We start from the raw sequence: 20,907 nt of genomic DNA, 5'->3' as shown, positions 1-20,907 counted from the left end.
GGGGTAATTGTCTGCAGCTGCTGGGAGGGTTCTGGGGCTGTTCCACTATTAGAGTTGCACCTGTACCCTAACCCTTCCTGGTACCCGGTGTCCTTTGTACCCCTAGCCCTCAGTGTCAGCTCTCCACCTATCAAGCCTCTTTGTACCTCAGCCCACAATGTCTGTGTGTCACCCCAAGCCCCCCAACATTGTCCCTTGGCCCCCTGACCTCCACCGTGCACTCTCCACCCGGGTAGGGGTGGTTTTTGGGGTGAGATTAGGGGTGGTGTGAGGGCTGGTTCACCTGTCACCCTCAAGCACCCCCCACTTTGTCCCTCAAGGCACCCCCTGCCCCTCAGCCTCTTTGTGTCACCCTCAAGTTCCCCACTGCAGCCTCTCAGCATCTCTGTGTCACCCTGGAGGCCCCTTTGCTCCTAAAAACACCTTCTGCCTCTCAACTGCCCCCATATCACCCTGCAGCCCCCTCCCCTCAGCCCCCAGCCCCTGGTGACACCCTGCAGCCCACAGGCATTGTCTCTGCCTGTCTTATTTGGGTGTTGCCTGGCTGCAAGGGCCTCACTGTCCTCGTGTTTGGGCTCCCACATGCCGCCGTAGGGAGTGACAGGTGGGTGGTGGGGAGAGAGAAGAATGGGGCAGATTGCAGGAGCCACTTGGCACTGTCAAACGAGCCTGGGTTGGCACTGGTGCCAGCTTGGGTCTGGGAGGCATCCTGTGCAATTTGGAAATTCAGGCCACTCTAGGCCGCAGGCCTCCGAACAGCAACGCTGGCCCTTTACCCTAGCAAACAAAACTCACCAACCCAGGTTCCTGATGGCAGATTGCAGGAGCCACTTGGCACTAGCATAGTAGACCCTCTTTCCCGTGGTGGTAGCTTGTGTCTGGGATGCATCCAGTGCAGTGTAGAATTTCAGGAGCCAGCTGGCCACTCTGGTCCACAGGCCTCTGGACACCAATGCCGACTCTTTTCCCTGGGAAACAAAACTCACCACGGTAGGTTCCTCGTGTCAGTGTTCAGGAGGCATTTCTGCCTCTCAGAGCAGTCCTACTTTGCAGGGGATGCTGTTTGTGTCTGGGAGGCATCTGGTGTGTGTCCCACCTCTAATGCCTTGTGCTCAGTTTCAGCGCCTTGTCCCTTCCTGGAGATTGAGAGAGAAGCAGAAAATGAAGGATACACCTTCTTACACCTTCACATGGACATGCTCAGACCTCATCCTGCACAGAGGAGTTTTGTTTTGCATGAGGTCAGTGAATTTGCTTGGAGTCCTGTCCTACAGTCACCCACCAGCAGAGCAGCTCACCTGGATCATGGTCCCCATGGGTATTTCCTCAGGAGGAATGGTTGGAATGCCTTTGAAAGGTTCAGAGCCTTGTCTGTCCAGTCATCCTCACTGGGTGGAATGACATTGAGAGGATGATAACAGCCTTGTCTCCACAATCATCCTCAGCACTGCTTCAAATGCAGGGAGGAGTCTGTCCTCCAGGACCTGGAGCCTTGTTATCACAAGCAGATTTTATGGTCTGAGCTCTACCCCAAACAGCCATTTATCAAATGCTGCCTGGCTCTTAATTCCTTCTTTAATGTGTTAGTAACCACTTCAAAAAAGTATCTGTGCCCCATAATGCTGAAGTACTTCATCATAAAAGGTAATGATTATGATTATGATCTGCCTAAGCAAAGGCCATTGCCTGGTCTGTGCTGGCAGTGTAAAGGGATTTCCTTCCCTTCTCCTGTGCCCCCACAGCTGTTAACACCACTCAGAGCAGGTGCCACGTGTGGCTGAAATGACTCAGAGTCACAGCCGTTATTCAAGGCTGGAAATAAAACTATTAATTCTTTTGGAGGCTGCTTCCCTGCAAGGCTGCTTGTGACATGGAGCTGGGAGTGAAAAGAAGAGGAAAAAGGAGGATTTTGTGACCCGTGTCTGTGTCTGTAGGGAGTGATGCTCGTCAATGGATAGAGCTGTGCTATCCAGCCAGGTTTGGGTTCTCATCTAAGGAAGTTTTAGTGCAGGAAGGCTTCAGCTCAAGCAGAGTCATCAGCAGGCAGGAAGGATCCCCACACCACATCAACCCTGACAGCAAATCCCCACCCTCCCTTTGCTCTGCCCAGACCTCTCCATTCCCATGCAGCCAGGGCAAAGCTCATCCATCCTAAGGAACTGTCTCATCATCACCCAGGACTGCACACTGCTTTGGAAAGGGTGGGCAAAATGACAGTCATCAGCCTGAAAATATTCTCTTTTTTCCCTATTCCTTTCTCCTGAAGGAGGGGATAAAAGCAATATTTTTATTCTCTGTGGAAAAGAGATCTGCAAAGCACTGCTGGAGAAGGATTCCAAGTGGCTTCCAGAGGAAATCTCTGCCAATCTACCTCACTGTCAATTACAGGGGTTTAGGCAGCTCAGGGTAATATTTCTCAACAAAGGGCTGTAAATGCTCATTGTCAATATGTACAAATAAATATTTCAGGTGGAACAGACAAAGAATGGTTCATGTCTCCTCTCAAACACGCTGTGAGTTTTTCCCTTCTGTTTGCCTTCTTTTTTAAAAATACATTAGTATCATTCCAATAAAGCCCTGGAAAGAGGGACCTGAGGATGTAAATGGGCAAAGAAATTCTGATTTTCCCCTGCTCTTCTGCCCTACGCAGGTTTTGCTGCATGACAGTGTTGTCCAGTGAGAAGAGCAGGAGTCAGAAGAAATGGTTTCCACTCCTGCCCTTGCAATGTGACCTTAAGCAAGTTGCATTTACTCTTTGCCTCTTTCTTTTTTCCCTCCTACAGCTTCTTTCTTTGGGATTTTTTTTTTTTGGTCCATTTTTTGTGAGAAGTACCATCCATGTTGGATACATTTGAAAAGAAATCCATGTCCAGTGAGGATGCTGGAAGCTATTGTAAGAAAAATTCGAGTTTTCAAGCCCCACATGGCCAATTGCCTCCTTACACCACTGAGCAGTGTGATTGTACAGTTTGTCCTACTAATACAGCAGGGGGAGTTGAAGATTCTCAAATTTCCTTCCATTTTTTTTTCCTATTCATATTCAAAGGTGAAAGCAAAAGCTGATTTTTTTTTTTCCTGTATGAGTGAAAAAAAAAGTTAATATCTTATTTGGTCTTATTTTCCTACGCAACTGAGGATTGAAATATGCAGCCACTTCACTGGTTTTAGAATCAAAGCATTCCCTGCATTATGGAGTTGTGTGAGAGGGAATTGAAATTGCTACACGCCCATTCACCACCTAATTGATTTCTTGAGCTGTAATGCAATTTTTCCCCCTGTATCTTTTGGACAAAGCATTTACAGTGGTATTGTCTTGCTGTAAGCCCACACTGGCACTGTTGAGTCATTTATAGAGAGAAGTAGATTGGAAAAATGACAGCAATAACTTCATGCTGGCTGTGGGTGGGGTTCCTGAGCGAGCAAAACCTGACTGTAGGTGTCTGGGCTCTTTGGCTCTCCAGTATTTGAAAAAAATATATGAAGTGCTCAAAAATCCCTTTTGGAACAGAAACTATGTCATCTCCAAGAAAACCATGATAAATGGCAGCCTTCTTTGTCAGGTTACAGCACAGTATTTTAGGACTATCACTTGCTCTTGAGATAACTTGTGTCTTCCTAAAAATATCAAGCTTGCAAAGAGATTTCCTGAAGAAGCCACAACCCAGGTAACCCACATTTTTACACAAGATGTGCAAAATCAGAAGTGCAGGCAGGGGAAAGCAGAGAGTTTTGGGGAAGAGGCAGCAGAATGTGGGACAGGAGGGTTCAGGAAGGTAGCACAGCACTGTTTGCCCAAGTAGACAGCAACAAATTACCCATTTTTGGTTGGGTGGTGCGATTAATAGGTAACCTACAGTTGTGTTGGAAAAAAATATTTAAAAGCTATGAGCTACTCTTGAAGAGGCTTTTGCTCATGGTTCTGTCTCTGGGAGTGCGGCGTTACTCATTAATTCAAAACCCAAATTCTATTTAATACACAACACACCTGTGTCTTTCCATATCCAAACAGCTTTGTAATGAGTTTGATAAGAAAATACCTGAGTCAGTTAAGATTTATTGGTGAGGTTGCAGAATTGCCCCGCTTTGTCTAAATTGCTTTTGAGCCTATTAGGATTTTCACCTATATTTTAACAGCTTGCCTGAAATAAATATGGCCTGATTTCCACCCTGGCTGTTTTCTGTGCACAGCACTGGTCTTTGATGCATACACAAGATAGTAATTAATTTGCAGTTTCATTCACTAAGAGAGACGTGCGATGGGAATGTCTCTGGGTAGATGGCAATTACTGCTTTACAGCTCACCACAAGATTGCTAAATGGAGCACCATCTCCTTGCACAAATTGTTTTCCTTAAAGATCAGAGCTGGCCCTACTACCCCACTATCTCCTTCTCGGGAGTTTGCCTGGAAAATCTCCTGTGTGGTGGGAAGAGGAGGGTCTATGGAACAACAATCCGTGTCTTACTGCGCCCGAAGCATTTGTAAACAACTCACAGTGTTTGCTCAGAGGGATTTTTTTTTCCTGCTGTATTTCTGATGAATGCAATGAAATGTGTGGGAAATTAAGGTCTCCTAAGTACATTTTAATTTAGATGAAAAATTATACATTATTACACCATACTGGTGATTGTTCTGACATAATTGATTGGGAGGGCCATCCACAAAGAACAGCAGGAAAGCTTGACTTTGAGGAGAATGCAGAAACAGTTTTAACTATTTAGAAGTGTGATGGAAAGCAGTGTGACAGACTGGCAAACCTGGATTTCAGGCTCCATTTTGCCATTCTTTAGGGGAATCACCTTTTCCTCTGCCTCTCTTTTTCCTCAACAAAATGTCAACACACGAAATGGGATTGGGGCCAGGGTTGGGGTCAAGATGGGGGTGGGACATGATGCTCCTGCCACAAATTAGAGATTTATATGTTGGGAAGGGAGTTTTTGCTTCAATTATGACATAGACTGGGGAAAATTCAGATCACATGCAGTGCCATGGCTGCCAGGTGCTGTAGTGAAAAAACAGATAATCTGCAAGTCCCTCAATTCACCAATCCTTAGGGAACTGGTATTGTGTTCCCAAAGTTATTCCACACAATATGTGGCAAATAAATTTCCACCCTCCTCTAGGTTTTTGGAGTTTTCACAGATGTAATTACAGTTATTTTCATCTTTCTTGGAGAGGTCATCTTACATTGTAAAAACAGTGGGAAATGGGAGATGTTATAAGAAATGTTATTATTACAATAAAGTGGCTCTGCTCCTGTTAATTCCCACTCACAATGTGAGGACAGACCCAGGTATATTCTGTTTCTTAGGTTTTTAGCTGTGAAATACCAGTAAATGAGAAATAAGGGTGACTGAACCCCTGTCTGCAATATCCAGATTGCTGGGATTATGGATTGCAATGGGCACCCAGGAGGCAAAGTTCATCTTTAGAGAGACTGTGCGTAGAAAACTCAGCTCAAAAGGCAAAGGAGAGCATGGAAGGGGAGAATAGAGGGCAAAAATCTTACTTTGGGTGAATCAGCAGGAACCAGGGCTTCACCTGCCCTGGCTTTCCTCAGTGTGGGTGTCTCCATCCTCCTTGGTTGTCCTGGCTCCCTTTGGAAGCAGCTGAGAGGAATATCCCATCACAAGCACACTTCATCTGACCCTTTAGGGATGGGATGAGACAGTCTTGGGAGGAGATGATCTTCAGCCACCCTGGCACTTGCTTTGGTGCCTGGTGAGTTGGAGGGGTCTGCACCATGGGCATTCACCATCGGCAGAAGGCTCCAGGGATATCTGTTGCTCATAAATTTACATGTTGAACACAAAATTTTCCAGAAGCATATGGGGTTTTTCTCAGTAATTTGTGGGATGTTTCCAAGAGTTTTTCACTTCTCAGTGAGGTTAAAGCCCCACAAGAATGAATCTCCATGGTGTGGCTTGAGAGATCAGTACCATTGATGAACAAGGTATTGTTGGGAATTGCAGAGATAGAGGTGAAAGTTGAAAATAATGGGAATTTAAGATAAAGAGTTAGCTTTGGGAAGAGTTTTGGGCAAGCCATTGAGATTACTGAGAACTGCTTTCCCTGTGCTGCAGAAACACTCAGTGCCTTATCTGCCTTTAGGAAAGCCTGTTATCCAGGGGATGCTGTGAAGTCAAAATGCTTCTCCTAAGTGTTTGTTAGGAGTGAGAGGGATATATCTCACCTGGATTTGTGCAATCCCAGGCTACACACAGCTCTGGTTTATTCAGACACTTAGGAAATTATTGCCACAAATCTTTCCTGAACTGACTTAGAGAATGCATGTCTTTGCCTGAATGGATTTATGCTATCTCCAGAGAACCAGCTGAAAGTTCACACCCTACATGGTGCTCGTGGGGAAGAAGTGCAGGCAGCTCTTGGAGAATGCATTTTGAAGCACTTTTGAAGAGGCCATTGCTGATTTCTTCCTGGCACGGGCTTCACCACACACTCGATGGGGCTCAAAGCCCTTGAGTCTAAAGGCAGCAGCAGCAAAACCTGAGTAAAAAGGTCCCATCTTGACACAAAGCGATGGGGTTTTCTCTGTGCTGTCAATACAAATGGCCAGAAAAAAGGCTACACGTGCCCTACACGGTCAGAAGACCTCACAGATCTTTATCTAATGCACAGGATGTGTGCTGCTTGCTTTTCCCTGGGCTAAATGTCATTCCCAGGAGAACAAGTGCTCTGCCTCACCTCTGCATTTCAAAATCAATGTGTGTATAATAATTATTTCTTCTCAGGGTTTTGCTTCAAGTGTCCTTAGGCTCTCCTCATCAACATCAGTCTCCTAAACCTTTTTACATACGAGCTCCTATGATCTGCTTCTCTCTTTCCCCACCCCATTTTGATCTTCTTTTATGTTTTTAATATATATGTGTATAATAAAGCACTGAACCCAAACTGAACACTTTCTCCCAATTAAGGCCCTACCAGAGCACAGCTGAGTGGGATAATTACCTCGCTTGTTTTACACAGAATACTCTATTAGTGGTTTGATCTCGGACTCAACATTCACCGAGAATATTTGGTCTTTTATTTTTTTTTTTTCTTTTTAGCCCTCAGCAGCACATGAAAAGACAGGTATAGACTCTGCCAGGCCAGCCCTGAGATTCCAACAAGCTGTTGGTAACAAGCAGTGCCGTTTCTCTGTTTCATCTTTTCCACTCCTCTTGCATTTGGAAGGATTTTGCATCTGCTTTTTTTTGTTACCTTGACATCTTTATACTCATGGAAGGTATATTTTTTTTTTCCCTGAGCCTTCCACTTAGTTGCACCCTGTGTAATGCAGTGCACAGGATGAAAGCCGTTATCTGATTTGAGTTTAATGTTCAGAAGTCCTCAAGCTGGTTTATCTAAAGATCCTCCCTGTATAATTGTATACTTAGAATTCAGCTGCAGTGTAACAGGGCAAGAGCCCTGTGTTCTGTCTGGAATTACAGAAAAGATACTGTTTATTTTTAAGCAAATAGGAATGGGAAAAAGGGGAGGAAATTGCCAACAGAAGAAAATGTATTCAGCTGGGTTTCAGGAAAACCTACCCTGGGGTTTGATGTATTCTGGAATTAGATTGGATTTAAAGACAGTGAATAGGAGAAAAATCAGCTGTCTGGAGAGATGAGGATTAAAATTCAAAAGTAAGAGAAAGACTTTAGGCAGCTCTAATCAAGGAATCAACCCTTTTGGGCCGGGTCCTGTACAAAAATGTCATACCAAGTTTGTAAGTGATTCTGGGGTTTGAATCCACTCCTGCATGTATTTCCCTTCAGATGCATTTTCATTGACTTTATTAATATAATGAAAGCAAATTACTTAAATGAGAAAATGAGTTACCTGATTGCAGATAATTTAAGTCAATCGGCTTCTAACTGGATGTTGTGGTTTAACCCCAGCTCAGCCCTGTGTGGGATGGGGGAGAGGGCTGGGAGGGGAAAAGGGGGGAATCTCACTTGTGGTTGGGATACACACAGTTTAACAGTCTAAATGCCGCTTTTTCAGCGTTTCTCAAGCAATCTTAAAATGTCCTGGAGTATGATTAAGGAAAAAAACCAAAACCTTCCTTGTGACAGTGTTCACAGGGGTTCTTGGATGAGGGAAGAGACGAGGATCTGACTCCATGTTTCAGAAGGTTTGATTTATTATTTTATGATATATATTACATCAAAGCTATACTAAAAGAATAGAAGAAAGGGTTTCATCAGAAGGCTAGCTAAGAATAGAAAAGAATGATAACAAAGGTTTGCGGCTCGGACAGAGAGTCTGAGCCAGCTGACTGTGATTGGCCATTAATTAGAAACAACCACATGAGACCAATCACAGATGCACCTGTTGCATTCCACAGCAGCAGATAATCATTGTTTACATTTTGTTCCTGAGGCCTCCCAACTTCTCAGGAGGAAAAATCCTAAGGAAAGGATTTTCCATAAAAGATGTCTGCGACACTTCCTGACACTTTGGTGGGAGCCACGTGGACAAGCAAAGCAAAACCAGGAATTAATTCCCTTCTTGCCACCAGGGAAGCTCAGCCATCCTTGGGGTGTCACCCAGAGCAGTGGGATCAGCTGGGCACCCCCAGTTGGTGCCCTGCTGCAGGGAGGAGCAGAAAACACCTTGGCACTGTCAGCACAGCTCAGCTCAAACACCCCTGTGCTATCAACCGTGCTTGCAGCACAAATCCAAAACACAGCCCTCCATCAGCTTCTGTGGGAAAAAAAAAATTAACTCTACCCCAGCCAAAGGCAGCAGCAGGGCTGTCCCTGTGCTCCTTCAGGATCTGTTAATGTGATCTTCACATCTGAGGCCGAATATATTGCTGTTATGAACAGTATTTACAGCCTCCAGCTCCAGTGCGCAGTGAAAACATGGGCAGAAAAGTAAAACAAATAAATCATAAAGACAAAGAAAGAGGAGAAAGGAAGCTCGACTATGTCATTTTATTGGGGGAATAGGAACACAGGGAGATTAATGGTTTCATTTGAAGTTACAGCACAGTCTGTGACAGGATCAGGAGCAGAATCCAGGTCTTTTGTTGAAAATTGGATTTTTGATGAAAAACTTCATGCACTTTCTAAAATTAGGAAATTTTCACCTCGCCTCAGCCAGGAGCACCTTCCAAGGGAGGTGGGAACCTGGAGGCAGAGAGAAGAGGTCTCTGAACTCCCATCAGATTCTGTCTGGACTCATTCTGGCTTTGAATGCAGTGACTTGCTAAGAAAGCTGATGATGAGCAGTCAAGAAAGGGTGCCAGGCCAGGAGGTAATTCACAGAAATTTTGTTAAACATGTACTACATTAAACTGCTGTGAAATTTTATGTATTTTCACTAGAAAATATCAACCCTTGTTAAAATGATAGTTAAAAATTTCTGAGATTTAGCATACTCATTGCAGATCTCTTCTCCTATAAAACTGAAATTCCCTTAATTTCACACCTGTCAATACTAAACCACCATCTTGTGAAGATTTTACCAGAGGAAAAAAAAAAAGAAAATAAATTCAATAAAGCTTTTGTAGCATTTTTCAAGCTATCTTGAAATGTCCTGGGGTATGATTAAGGAAAAACAAAAATCTTCATGACATTTTGGTGGGAAATATATATTCAGCTCTGCTCACAGAATTCCAGAAAGGAAATTAATTCCACATAAAATGGCAGCCTCCTTAGACTAAGTAATGAGAACAACTGCGTGTTACAGAAAGACTGAAATAACAATCAGAGTTAGTGTGTGTTTAATAGGCTGTCCCTGCTCCTCTGTTATGGAGAGAGGAAAAAGGAGAGGAGATGGAAGAGGCCACAGGAACCCTCTGTGTGGTACATGATGATCTTCACCCCCCGTGACAGCAGAAACAATGAACAGACACAGAATCACAGGATCATTTGGGAAAGGTCTCCAAGTTCCTAAAGTCCAAGCTTAGACTGAGCACCCCAACCCAGAGCACTAAGTGCATGTCCAGTCACTCTTCAGACACCTCCAGGCATGGGGACTCCACCACTTCCCTGAGCAGCCCTGTCCAATCCTTAACTACACTTCCAGGGAAGAAATCCTTCCTAATCCCTAACCTGAACATCCCCTGGTACAGCCTGGGGCTGTCTCCTCTTGTCCTGTCACTTGTTCCCTGGGAGGAGAGACCAAGCCCTCCTCACCACCATGTTCTGTCAGGGATTGAGGACAGCAGCAAGATCTCCCATGAGATTTCTCTACCCCACACTAAATAATCCCAATACCTTCAGCTGTTCCTCATAGGATTTATGGTCCCAGCCTTCACAGGATTTTTGTTCTATGCCCTTCTCAGGAGATGCTCCAACCCTTCAATGCTCTTCTTGTTGTGAGGGTTGCTCCAATGCCTGATCTGGCCCAGCAGCCTGCAACCAAATGGCATAGACCTGTAGGCAAGATGGGCACAGGGCTCAGGGTGTGGTTATAAATCAGTGATTGCGGGTGTGTGTTGAGCTGGCCAAGGCTGGGTCCCAGCCAGGTGTGCAGGCAGGGGATGCTGAGCTGCTCCCAGCCCAGCTGGGTTGGTACCCACTCACTCACCAGGGAGTTGTGTGAGGACAACCTACAGCAGAACCTCAGAGCAAGGCTTGAGCTCACCCTCATGCCTTGGAGTGGCTACCTAGAACAGAGGTAGACAAGATTAAGAGAATAAAAATGAGTATTTATTAAAGGCCTTCAATAGGGCCACCTTGGGCAGTCAAAGCTTCCCAGAGGGGCTACACCCAAGTTGGACAATAGTCACAAGTTTTTCATACAGATATAAGTTTGGTGTATTTGCATATCAGGGGTTAATTCTCCAATTACAGCTTCAGGTAATGAAGTCATTTACCCCAAGTTTGCTCCCCCACAACCACTTCTGTTTATACTTTCAGGGCCTGAGGCTGTGGTGTGTCCTTGGATCTCAGGCCCAGAAGAATTGTTTTGTCTGACCAAAATGTGAAGCCAGTTACCTAACACTTTATATGGAGTTTAGAGTTATACACTGATGCAGCACAGGATTTGGAAAATATAAAAGCTAAAATCCTAAGGTATCAACCCGTCTGAATGCTGAGACATCCCTGCCACCAAACCCTACTAAACACACTCCCATCTGTATTTCCCTGCCTTCTCTGCTACAGAAAAATCCTGTACACAGGCACCCAGTGCACAGCAGTGCCCACCCTGAGAGACTTGTTCTCAGACAATATTTGATGTGTTGTTTCATTGTTCTGTTTAGTTTTTCTACCTTTTTTCTTTTCCCCTGCAGAAATCACTTGACTGCTGAAAAGTCACTGGAGTTTTTCCTCCACTTCCCCCTTGCAGCAGCAAGGGCACAGTGAAGCTGATGGAAAATTGCTTTGGTACCTTGAACTGTAAATGATGCTGTTTTCATGATTCATCAAATCCTCCTGAAGCAGAGGTGGCGTGTCAGTAAGGCTAGGCAAAGTTTAGAACATAATAGGGCCCAAGAGGTGAGAGCCTTGTCTTTCATTGCAGTGGTGCATCTTTGAAGTGACTGCTGGAAATAATTAGGTTCCTTGATTTCCATTGCCATTTGGTGCTCTTCACACTAATCAGAGGAACAGCACATTTGCATGAACTGGAGGGAATAAAAGTATTTTTTATTAGAATGAACCCATAACAAAGAGAGAAGTCTCTTGGCTTCGGAATTCGTCGCCCCTACAGTTCTACGCCACACTTCGTGTCTGGCCAAAAATGAGGTGAAAAATGTATATTTAATATTTATTAAAAAGCCTCAGATCTTTATAATCTTTAAACTTTGGTCCTGCTAAATATTCCAAACTCTTTTTATTTATTAATAAATCTTTCATTCTGTCTTTTCCAAAACCTGAATGAAGCTCTCAGGTCATGCAGCCTGGGAGATGATTCACAGAGGGGAAATTGAATAAAATCTGATTTCTAATCATTTTGTAGAATTTTTTCAGGACTTTAGGGGTCCAGTGTTTAAAGAAGGTAGTGGGAGTTGTGATGTCTGACCTTTCCCATCCAAACCCAGCATTAATTTATAGTTCTTTTATGATCCTGAGCACATCAGCTTCACCTCTCTGTATCTCATTTTATCTATATGTAAAATTAGAAGAGTAAAAATATGACCCCATTCTACAAAGGTGTAACAGGTCTTAATAAATTCCTGATATTAAACTGCTGTGAAGGCTTTGCTTTATGAAATGCAGGCAGTGTTTTCAAAAGAGCTCAGCTCCTATTTAGACACCTCTGCCAGAACCTGGGGCACTGAGGATGTTTTATGTTCTGAATCTTTGCAAATATGTGGTTATGAGAATCTCGGTGCTCTCTGTGGGACCCTGAGCTCTTAAAGCAACCCAGATTTTACCCAGATGCCAAAAGTGAATGAAGGCTTTTTGCAAGGGAGCTCTGCTTCCCATCCACGTCTCCTTCTCCCTCATCACACTTTGCTCTGAATATGGATTGAGGGAAAAAAATTCCAATATCTGTGGACTCGGATATGGAAATCTAGGGCAGCTCCACTGGAATTCATGTTTTCTGCAAATTTTTATTGAACGAATGGAGAAGGTATCTCCCTTCACTTGCTGTACAACGTGGAGGAAACTCTTCCCATGATCTATAAGTGAAGGATGAAGAGGGGAAAGCAGAGGGGCTAGAGCTCAGAGAATTAGAAACACTCAAGAATATTAAGAATACAGGATAAAATGTTATTTTTCAGGAGGCCAATATAAGAGAACGCTTTAAACCAAGAAATACCATGTCAACATGCTGTATGACCTATGGCAAGTGTGTGCTTGCCCTTGTAGAACCATGAGACACATGAACATAGAGTGGACTCAAAATAGAACCAAACATGTCACTGTTTGAACATGAGATCCATCTCCCCTTGCTTTACTGATGTAAAAATTTGCAGTTTCACCTTGCCCAGTTTCCTCAGCTTCCTCAATATTCAAGGTAGGGGAGGCAGCTTCTCTGGGAGAGGTTTATAAAACAGGATGAGCAACACTTTAGAGATGCTATCCATCTTTATGTTAATAATAAAACGAGCCTGGAAGCTACCTTTAGCAATTCACATAAATTCAGATTACTGAGGTGAAACACGTTGCATGTTAACTGTAGCAATTGTCATCCTGGGGACAGGCAGAATTACAGCAGCTGCTGTCGCCAAATCCATGTGCTACAACTTGCTCTGAGTGGCCAAGTTTTAAGTTCATTTAAACCTTATTCTGCGATGTTTCTTACAAAAAAAAAATTAAAAAGCCCTTTTTGTGTCCACAGTTAATTTCTTATCAGGTTTACAGGCAATTATCTCATCTCCAGACCAATTAAGCACAGTGATGGCTGGAGGGGAGCCTGTTTGGCTGCCTGAAATCACCTATTTATGACTTAAGATCCTTGCAAATTCAGCTCCATCCACAGCTGACCCCAAGATAATGTACCACTCACAGCTCCAACTCTCCTGGTGCAGATGGATTTCAGGAAGAACAAGTTCAGCCCATACTGGAATAATTTTTCAGCGTTTCACTGTGGGAATTCAGAGGATTTTTCCTTCCTCCACCCTTGTTTTTGAGGAAGGGGATCTCTGTGCAGAAGATGTTGCTTTCTGCTTGTAATAAAGATGTGCTCGAGTGTGAATTTCTGTGCTCCTCTGGCTGTTCTTCAAAAATTGTCAATTCTTCATAGAAGCAACACATCCCTTCCCAAATCCTCTAAAGAACAAGTGTACCTTGCCCCGAGAGGCACACTGGAAGAACAGTTAATTCACTTTAGAAATCTATCCATAATAATAGTAATAATAATAATAATAATAATAATAATAATAATAATAATAATAATAATAATAATAATAATAATAATAATAATAATAATAATAATAATAATAATAATTCAAGAGAGGAATTCTATACAAAACACTCCTCTTTCCCTGTTCTGGGAGTTAAAAAGGACATTGCTCCAGACCTTATTTCACTGGGATTTGCCAGACTCATGCAGTGCCACTGAAATTTTAGGAGGATTGAAGTTGTTGCTGGTGAACTGCATGGGGCTGTCTTGAAAACAAGGTCCATTCCCTAAGCAGCCTGAGGCAGGGAGGAAGCCCTCTCCTGCTAATTTTTTCTTTCTCTGAAGGCAAAATAAAAAAAAAAAAAAACCAAAAAAAAAACTTAGAACAAAGCCCATGAAGGTGCCTCTGCATTTTTGTTTAGAAACAAAGCATTTGTAAAGTTTTGCTTTGACACCCTTGGATCTTAGTTACAATTTTTTTTTAAACAACTTTTTAAATGCAGCACATGTAGCTAAATTCAAAAGCACAGTGGGAAAGAGCCATAAGCTTGAATCCTAGGGGTTGCAGTTTCCAGTAAACATTTCTTTTCCTGCCATCAATGGAAGGCTTTCCATGGCCAGGTTTAACCTGGGGGCTCCTCACTGGCAATTGAGTCCTTTTGGTCTCTGTAAGCCACTTCCCCAGGTATTCGCCGTTTGGAACTGAAGAGGGGAAAAACAGAGTAACTTTCTTAATTAAGCAGGCAAATCCTCATGACCTGGGCAGGTGCTGGGATGCTTCTTTAGGACACCTGCAGGATGCCTTCAGCAGATTTATGAGTTACAAAGCTGACTTTCAGCTGTTGAGGAATGCAGTTTGATTTGTCAGGGTGGGTGATTCCCTTATCGCAGGGAATCTCATTTCCTTACAGGTGGATTTTTCTCTTTACAGGTAATGGTTTTTTGCTTTAAGACAAATTGTTGAAGACTCTGTTGCATATCCCAGGGGAGAAAGGCATTGTCAAGGTGGGCTGAAAATCATTCCAAGATCCCCAATGTCTCCATCAGACTCTGAACCTGTCCCAGGTAGCAGCAAACTGTGTTTGAGAGCAAAAGTGATTTTGAGTCCTTGTGAATAGAAGCTGAGTTTTTATTTCCTCTGGTAGGATCACAGAATCCCAGAATGGTTTGGGTTGAAAGAGACCTTAAAGATCATCTTGTTCCAACTCCCTGCCATGGCAGGGACACCTCCCACCGTCCCAGGCTGCTCCCAGCCCTGCCCAGCCTGGCCTTGGGCACTGCCAGGGATCCAGGGGCAGCCACAGCTTCTGTTGGCACCCTGTGCCAGGGCCTGCCCACCCTCACAGGGGGGAATTCCTTCTCTATATCCAACCTAAATATTCCCTCTGTCAGTCTGAAGCCACTTCTGTGACGTCTCCACACAACCCTCTCTTCTCCAGGCTGAACAGCCCCAGCTTACCCAGCCTGTGCATGCAGATGATTCAGTACTGGTTGCTAAAAGAGGCTCAAAAAATGAGGTTCTGACTCAGCACTTTACCAAGTTCAGCTGTGTGAACAAGCCAGGCTCTCTGGACACATGCTGGTGTGGCAATTTTGGGCTAAGTGCTCTGTTCCTTTGCAATAGTGAGGATGCTCCCATGTGGGTTGAATTTGGGATCTCTCCTGTTTTAGTGAAACAGAAGAGACAAAGGCAAATCTCTCACCACCATTAAAGGATCAATATCTCTTTTCTGCCCCTCTACTATTTTGGGGGAAAATTTAGATCCAAGCATGTAGTTTCCATACATTCCACAATCAGAGAATACAGCTGTTTTTAAATGATGTGGGGTACTTAAATGCAGCAAGGAAATTGTTCAGAGTGCTCTCCTCAGGGAGAACCAGGGGCCACTCACTCCTGTGGCCTCACTGAGGTTTCACAGCTGAGGTTTCCCCATTCCCAGGGGTGTGAGAGTGCCCAGCATGAAACACAGAGAGAGCTGAGGGGCAGGGGGCTCCTTTCACCAGAAATGTGCCCAGCTGAGGGCAGGCTCTCAATGTGACCTGTGTGTCCTCCTTCCCCCAGTGCCAAATTTCACCCTCAAATCTGCTCCCTGGCAATGAGCAGTGCCACTGCCCAGTGGGGAATGGAGACATGGAGTCACTGCTTGCCTTGCCCAAAATCCTAATTATTGTGGCTTCAGGGGCACTGGAGGCAGCAGCAGCTGAACAAGGAATTGATCACAGGGCTTCTGATAGCGCCCTGATGATTAGAATAGCTGGTTTTATCTGCAAATAGGTGTAATTCCACTCTTTTTACCCAGCTTTTTGTCTGCCCAGCCTTCCGAGACAGCAGGCTCTTTTGAAGAGGTACCATCTGATATTTTATATAGCACTTAGCAAAATATAGTCCCAATCTCACTGAGCCTCTGGGCATTACCATAATCAGTCCATTAGGGGTCATTTTTTCAGGCAGAGATTTGAAAATAACTTTGAGGAGTCTCTTCTAATGAAAGTTTTTTGTTTGCTGCTCTCTGGAGAGGAGATGGAGAGGGGGATTTCCGTTCTCTCTCTCTCTCTCCCACACAGAGCTGCACATCTATATTAAATCTTGAAGAAGATGTAAGTCCCCAGCTCCCCCAAAAGAAGTGGAGCATTCTGGGTGTTTTGGAGGAGAAAAAAAAAATTGTGTTTTGAAAGAGCCAAGATATTTAGCTTTGAAAATTAGCTACTCAGCAGGCCAGCATTAAAATTAATTTAATGGAGTGTAAATTAACATACTTGACACTTTTTTGATCATTTTTCATACACAGTGCTGACCGATGGAAACAAAAGCTTTTTCTCCCATGAGATCAGGACAGGAAAATTCACAAATTTGCCATTCCCACACCATGGGGTGCTTTTCTCTTCAGGAGTCAAAGTAGTTCATCACGTGTAAGCCTTTAAATATTAAACATTTGCTTTTGCATATGATAAACTGATGTTTTAGTGGGGGACTTGGCAGTGCTGCTTAATGGATGGACTTGACAATCTTGGAGGACTTTTCCAACCTAAACCATTCTGTGAATCTGTGACTTTAAAAAAAAAAAATTCATTCACTAGCAATGAAATGTGTAAAAAATTTCCCTTTCAAGTAATCTGTGAAAGTTAATTAAGTTCACTCTGAGTTTATGGCAAGGATTCTCTGAAAAGCATAGGGGGATATTTATAACCTTGCCCAAAACTGCCACATAGTGAAACTTTTGATATGTTGATAAGTGATAAGAATGTCATTTGAGGTTTATTTTTTTAATAATAATTTAATTGTCATTGTAAAATGCCTCATAGTTGGGACAGATTAAATTACCACAAGACCCATTACTGAAATTCATAACCCCCCATAAATGTAAAGTGTTTGCTGCTGTGCCATAAATAACCACTCTCATTCCAGGAAAATGAGGTGCAGGAAATAAATTAACAAAATCCAAACACACAGGACATTAGGTTACAACAATTTGCTGTAGAGGAGGCTGATGGGAACACAGCAGAGCCCAGAGGAGAGGCAAATTCAATGTTTAATTATGGCCTCAGCAAATCATGCCCCCTCTGTGTGTTTTGCCATATTGACGTGTTTCAAAGATTATTTCACAGTCCAGTTCAATAGCTCTGGTAAAGCATGTGCATTTCAGATGTCATTATACTTGAAAAGGACTGAAGAGCCCAATATTTCTCCAAAGATGTGGAGGATCCACTCACGTTTAAATGAAAGGAGGTAAATCAATTTTTGTTAGTCTCACTCAAAAAGCTCTGGATCTCATTTTCCATCCTTTGCACCCTTGGTGGTCAGTTCACCTTGTGTTTTGTGGAAGAGAAAATACACTGAATATTCCAGAACTTTCTGTCAGCTGGAATGGCCAAAACAAGGTTCTGACCTCTGGAAGGTTTGATGTTTTAACTGGAACATGGCATCAGCCTGGAAAATGAACCAGGCTGCAAAAACTCCTGTTGGAAAGAACATGGGGAGGCTGGGAGGGACAGAGTTGGTGGGAAAAGGAGATTTTAAACAACTTAATTGAGAAAGAGAAATGGCATCTGTAGTCAACATATTGAACTGATAAACAATGCAGCTGCTACAGATTTCACACAGAGAAGTAAATGCCATGGCCATATGCAATTCATTACCTGGGATAATTGGGGAATTACAAAAAAAAAAAAAAAAAAAAAAAAGGAAAGAAATTGTAGGAAAAGGGGACAAATTGGACAAATTAGATCACCAGACAGAATCTGTGTCTGTGAGCTGCACATCTGGCCTGGCCCAGACTGCACAAGAGACCCCCAGCTCTCACTTCTGGCCAAGGCAAGAAGGCACCACCAGCACCTTTCCTGATCCAGGATAATGCACTGGTCACTGGTGACACCTTGTTAATGTTTTCTGGGGAACAAAAAACCAACACACACACACACACACACACACACACAAAAAAAAAAAAAAAAGACAAGAAAATGATGGGAAATTAATTTTCAAACACTGGTTCTGGGTGCATATCCTCAGCCCAGTTTTCCAGCCAGGTCCCTCTCTGTTGACCTGAAGTGAAATCCAAAGCAATATGAGACCTCTCTACATGAATATTTTGATTACAATGCCTCCAAAATGCAGCTGGTCCCTGGTTTTGAAGCTGGAATAGGTTCCAGAGCTGATCACAGGCACTGAAGGCACTTTGGAGGATGGAGGGGCTCAGGGATGGAACATTTCTGCTCCGCAGCCAATTACCACCTGAACTCACCAAGATGGTCTCCCTTACACATTTAACAAAACCAGCAGGATCTCACCTTGAAGGCACTCCAGATACACTCCTGCAGACATGAAATGAAACTAAAGACTCCTTATTAATTGGTTGGAAACCCAGCGACAGCTGCTGAAAAATAAAAAGTTACGAAAACTCTCAGCTTTTCAATAGGGTTTCATGTTAGTACTGTAAATTAATGTAAATGTCACTTTAAAAGAGAATACGGAATAGAAACCTAATAAAGCAGCACAGCTCTGCAGGGGTGGTGAGTAAATTGAGGGAATATTTGATTAGATTTCAAATGCTGCTCTTTAATTTGTATGCTCTCACTTATTTCCCCCCCACCCCTCCCCACGCTTTTCTCATCTATTATATCTGCTGGCACACAGTGAATTTTTGCAGTAGTACCTAAAAGGTCTCTCTCTTTGCTGGATGATAACCCACATTAGCTCGGACCCATGTGGTGATGACTTCCTCCAGCCTGTGCTGCAGGCTGGAGGACACGAACAGCACGAATCCCCTCTCAGGGTGCTGTCCCTGTGACACCAGCAACGGGATCCTGGTCACCTCCATGTCCCTCATGAGCTGAAAATAAATGGATTGCAGCCCAAACAGCCTTGAGTCACATCCTGTGATGGAAAGGCGGGTTCTCCTTTTGGCTCCCTCTGTGCAGCAGAGCCAGGCTAAGATTAAGTAAAGTGTGAGCTCTCAGGGTGAGCTGTGTTGGCAGAGACCTGGAATCCCAGGAACAGGTGCTTCTGGATTAAATTAAAGGGTTTCAGCAAAATGGAAATGAGAGATGTTGTAAAAGCTCCCATGTGTTGCTTCTAACTCGCAGTGTAGGTACTCAGTGAGGCAGGAATAGGAGTCCCTTCCAACCACGGATATTCTATGAATCCCTGGCTCTAAAGGTGCCAGGACCTGCAGGGGGACAGAATATAAGAAAATAAAGATAGTGTAGAAAGTAATCTTACACCTAAGGAGTTGCAGCTGGGCTAATTATCAAAGATTAGGAACAGGCCTGACTTTAACAGGCCACAGCTGTAAGCAATGAGAAGAAGAGTGCTATAAAAGAGTGGGGTGGCTGGGTGAGCCAGGAATTGGAGTCAGTTGGTTGCTTTGTGGAGAGGAGTCAGTGCTCTAGGAGATGCCCACGAGAAACACCAAGAAGGCATGAAACTTTTGTAATAAGGAGACAACAGCATGGAACCCCTGCAATAAGATCACAACAAGGAGCCAAGTCAGTCTGCAGCTCATGTCCCCAGTTTCCCAACTGCACAGGCTTGGGAGATCCCCTGGTCTCTTTCCCTGACCACCAAAACCTTGCAGTGATTTGGGACCTGCTGGGATAACAGTGCCAAGATATGACTGCAAGGCACAACTCCTGGTGCAGTACATTTTCCTACTTTTAAAAGCTCGTGTCCTGGCAGAAAGCTGTGCTCTGCTTAGGAACAGCTCCCGTGTAGCAGAGATAATGGTCTGAAATCTCTGTGGCCTTTATCTACCTCTCTTCCCCTCAGTGAAGTGCTGTTGTGGACTGGCTGCGGCTGCAGACTGGTCACATCTGAGCTGATGGGGCTCTTATCTTCTTTCCCTGAGCTTTGGCCAGACTTGCAGAAGAAACATGCTCAAAGGCTCTTCTGTCTCAGCCAGAGAGTTATCTTGGCGTTGCTGGGCCTTTGCTGCTCTCTTCTCAGGTGGCATCAGTCATGTCCTTGTGGTTTGAAGGCAGAAATGAGCTCCTTCATCCTTACACGTATTATTCCTTGAGTTGAGCAAAGATTGACCTCTCCGTGTCCTTTCTATTCCCCTGCTGCTTAAGAGACTGGCAGGAAGTGATGGACTGTTTGCTTTGCTCTTGGAGATCTGAGGGCTGGTCGTGGTGTGTCTGTCAGCCTGAGCCCTCTATGTTCAGATAAGAATGCTGACAGCAACAGGCTTGTGTTCCTCAGTTCCCCAACTTGTAACATTTCCAACACCTTCAAATCCATCCTTGCCAGGAAGCAGTGGGACGGTGGAGGTGAGGCTAGACAAAGTGAGGATTTTACCAGTGTTTCATTATTCCTTACTGATTTCTGCAGGCACCACAAAGCAGTGAAGCACCCAGGAAGGGTTCCTTCAAAATCAGGAGCTAAAGGTGCATCCTGATGGGTGGGAAAGCAAGCACAGGAGAAGGGAACTCCCTTAGGAAAATACCCAGCCTGAATGAGGCAAGCACACTCCCCTCCCTCTCTGCAGGGCAGTGCCTCTGAACTGATTTTAGTTTTAGTGTTTGCTCCTGTTGCTGTCTGAAGTGCCTTGGGACAGATAACAATGACAAGCAACATAAATTAATGAAGCAGGGGCTCTGTTCTGCTTGAGTGGGAGAAGAGCTGGGAACAGGATTGGTGGTGCAATGCAAAGTTTGGCCACATGAC

Source organism: Melospiza melodia, chromosome 22 (assembly GCF_035770615.1).
Source record: "Melospiza melodia melodia isolate bMelMel2 chromosome 22, bMelMel2.pri, whole genome shotgun sequence".
NCBI lineage: Eukaryota > Metazoa > Chordata > Aves > Passeriformes > Passerellidae > Melospiza > Melospiza melodia.
Note: the sequence above shows the minus strand (reverse complement) of the source record.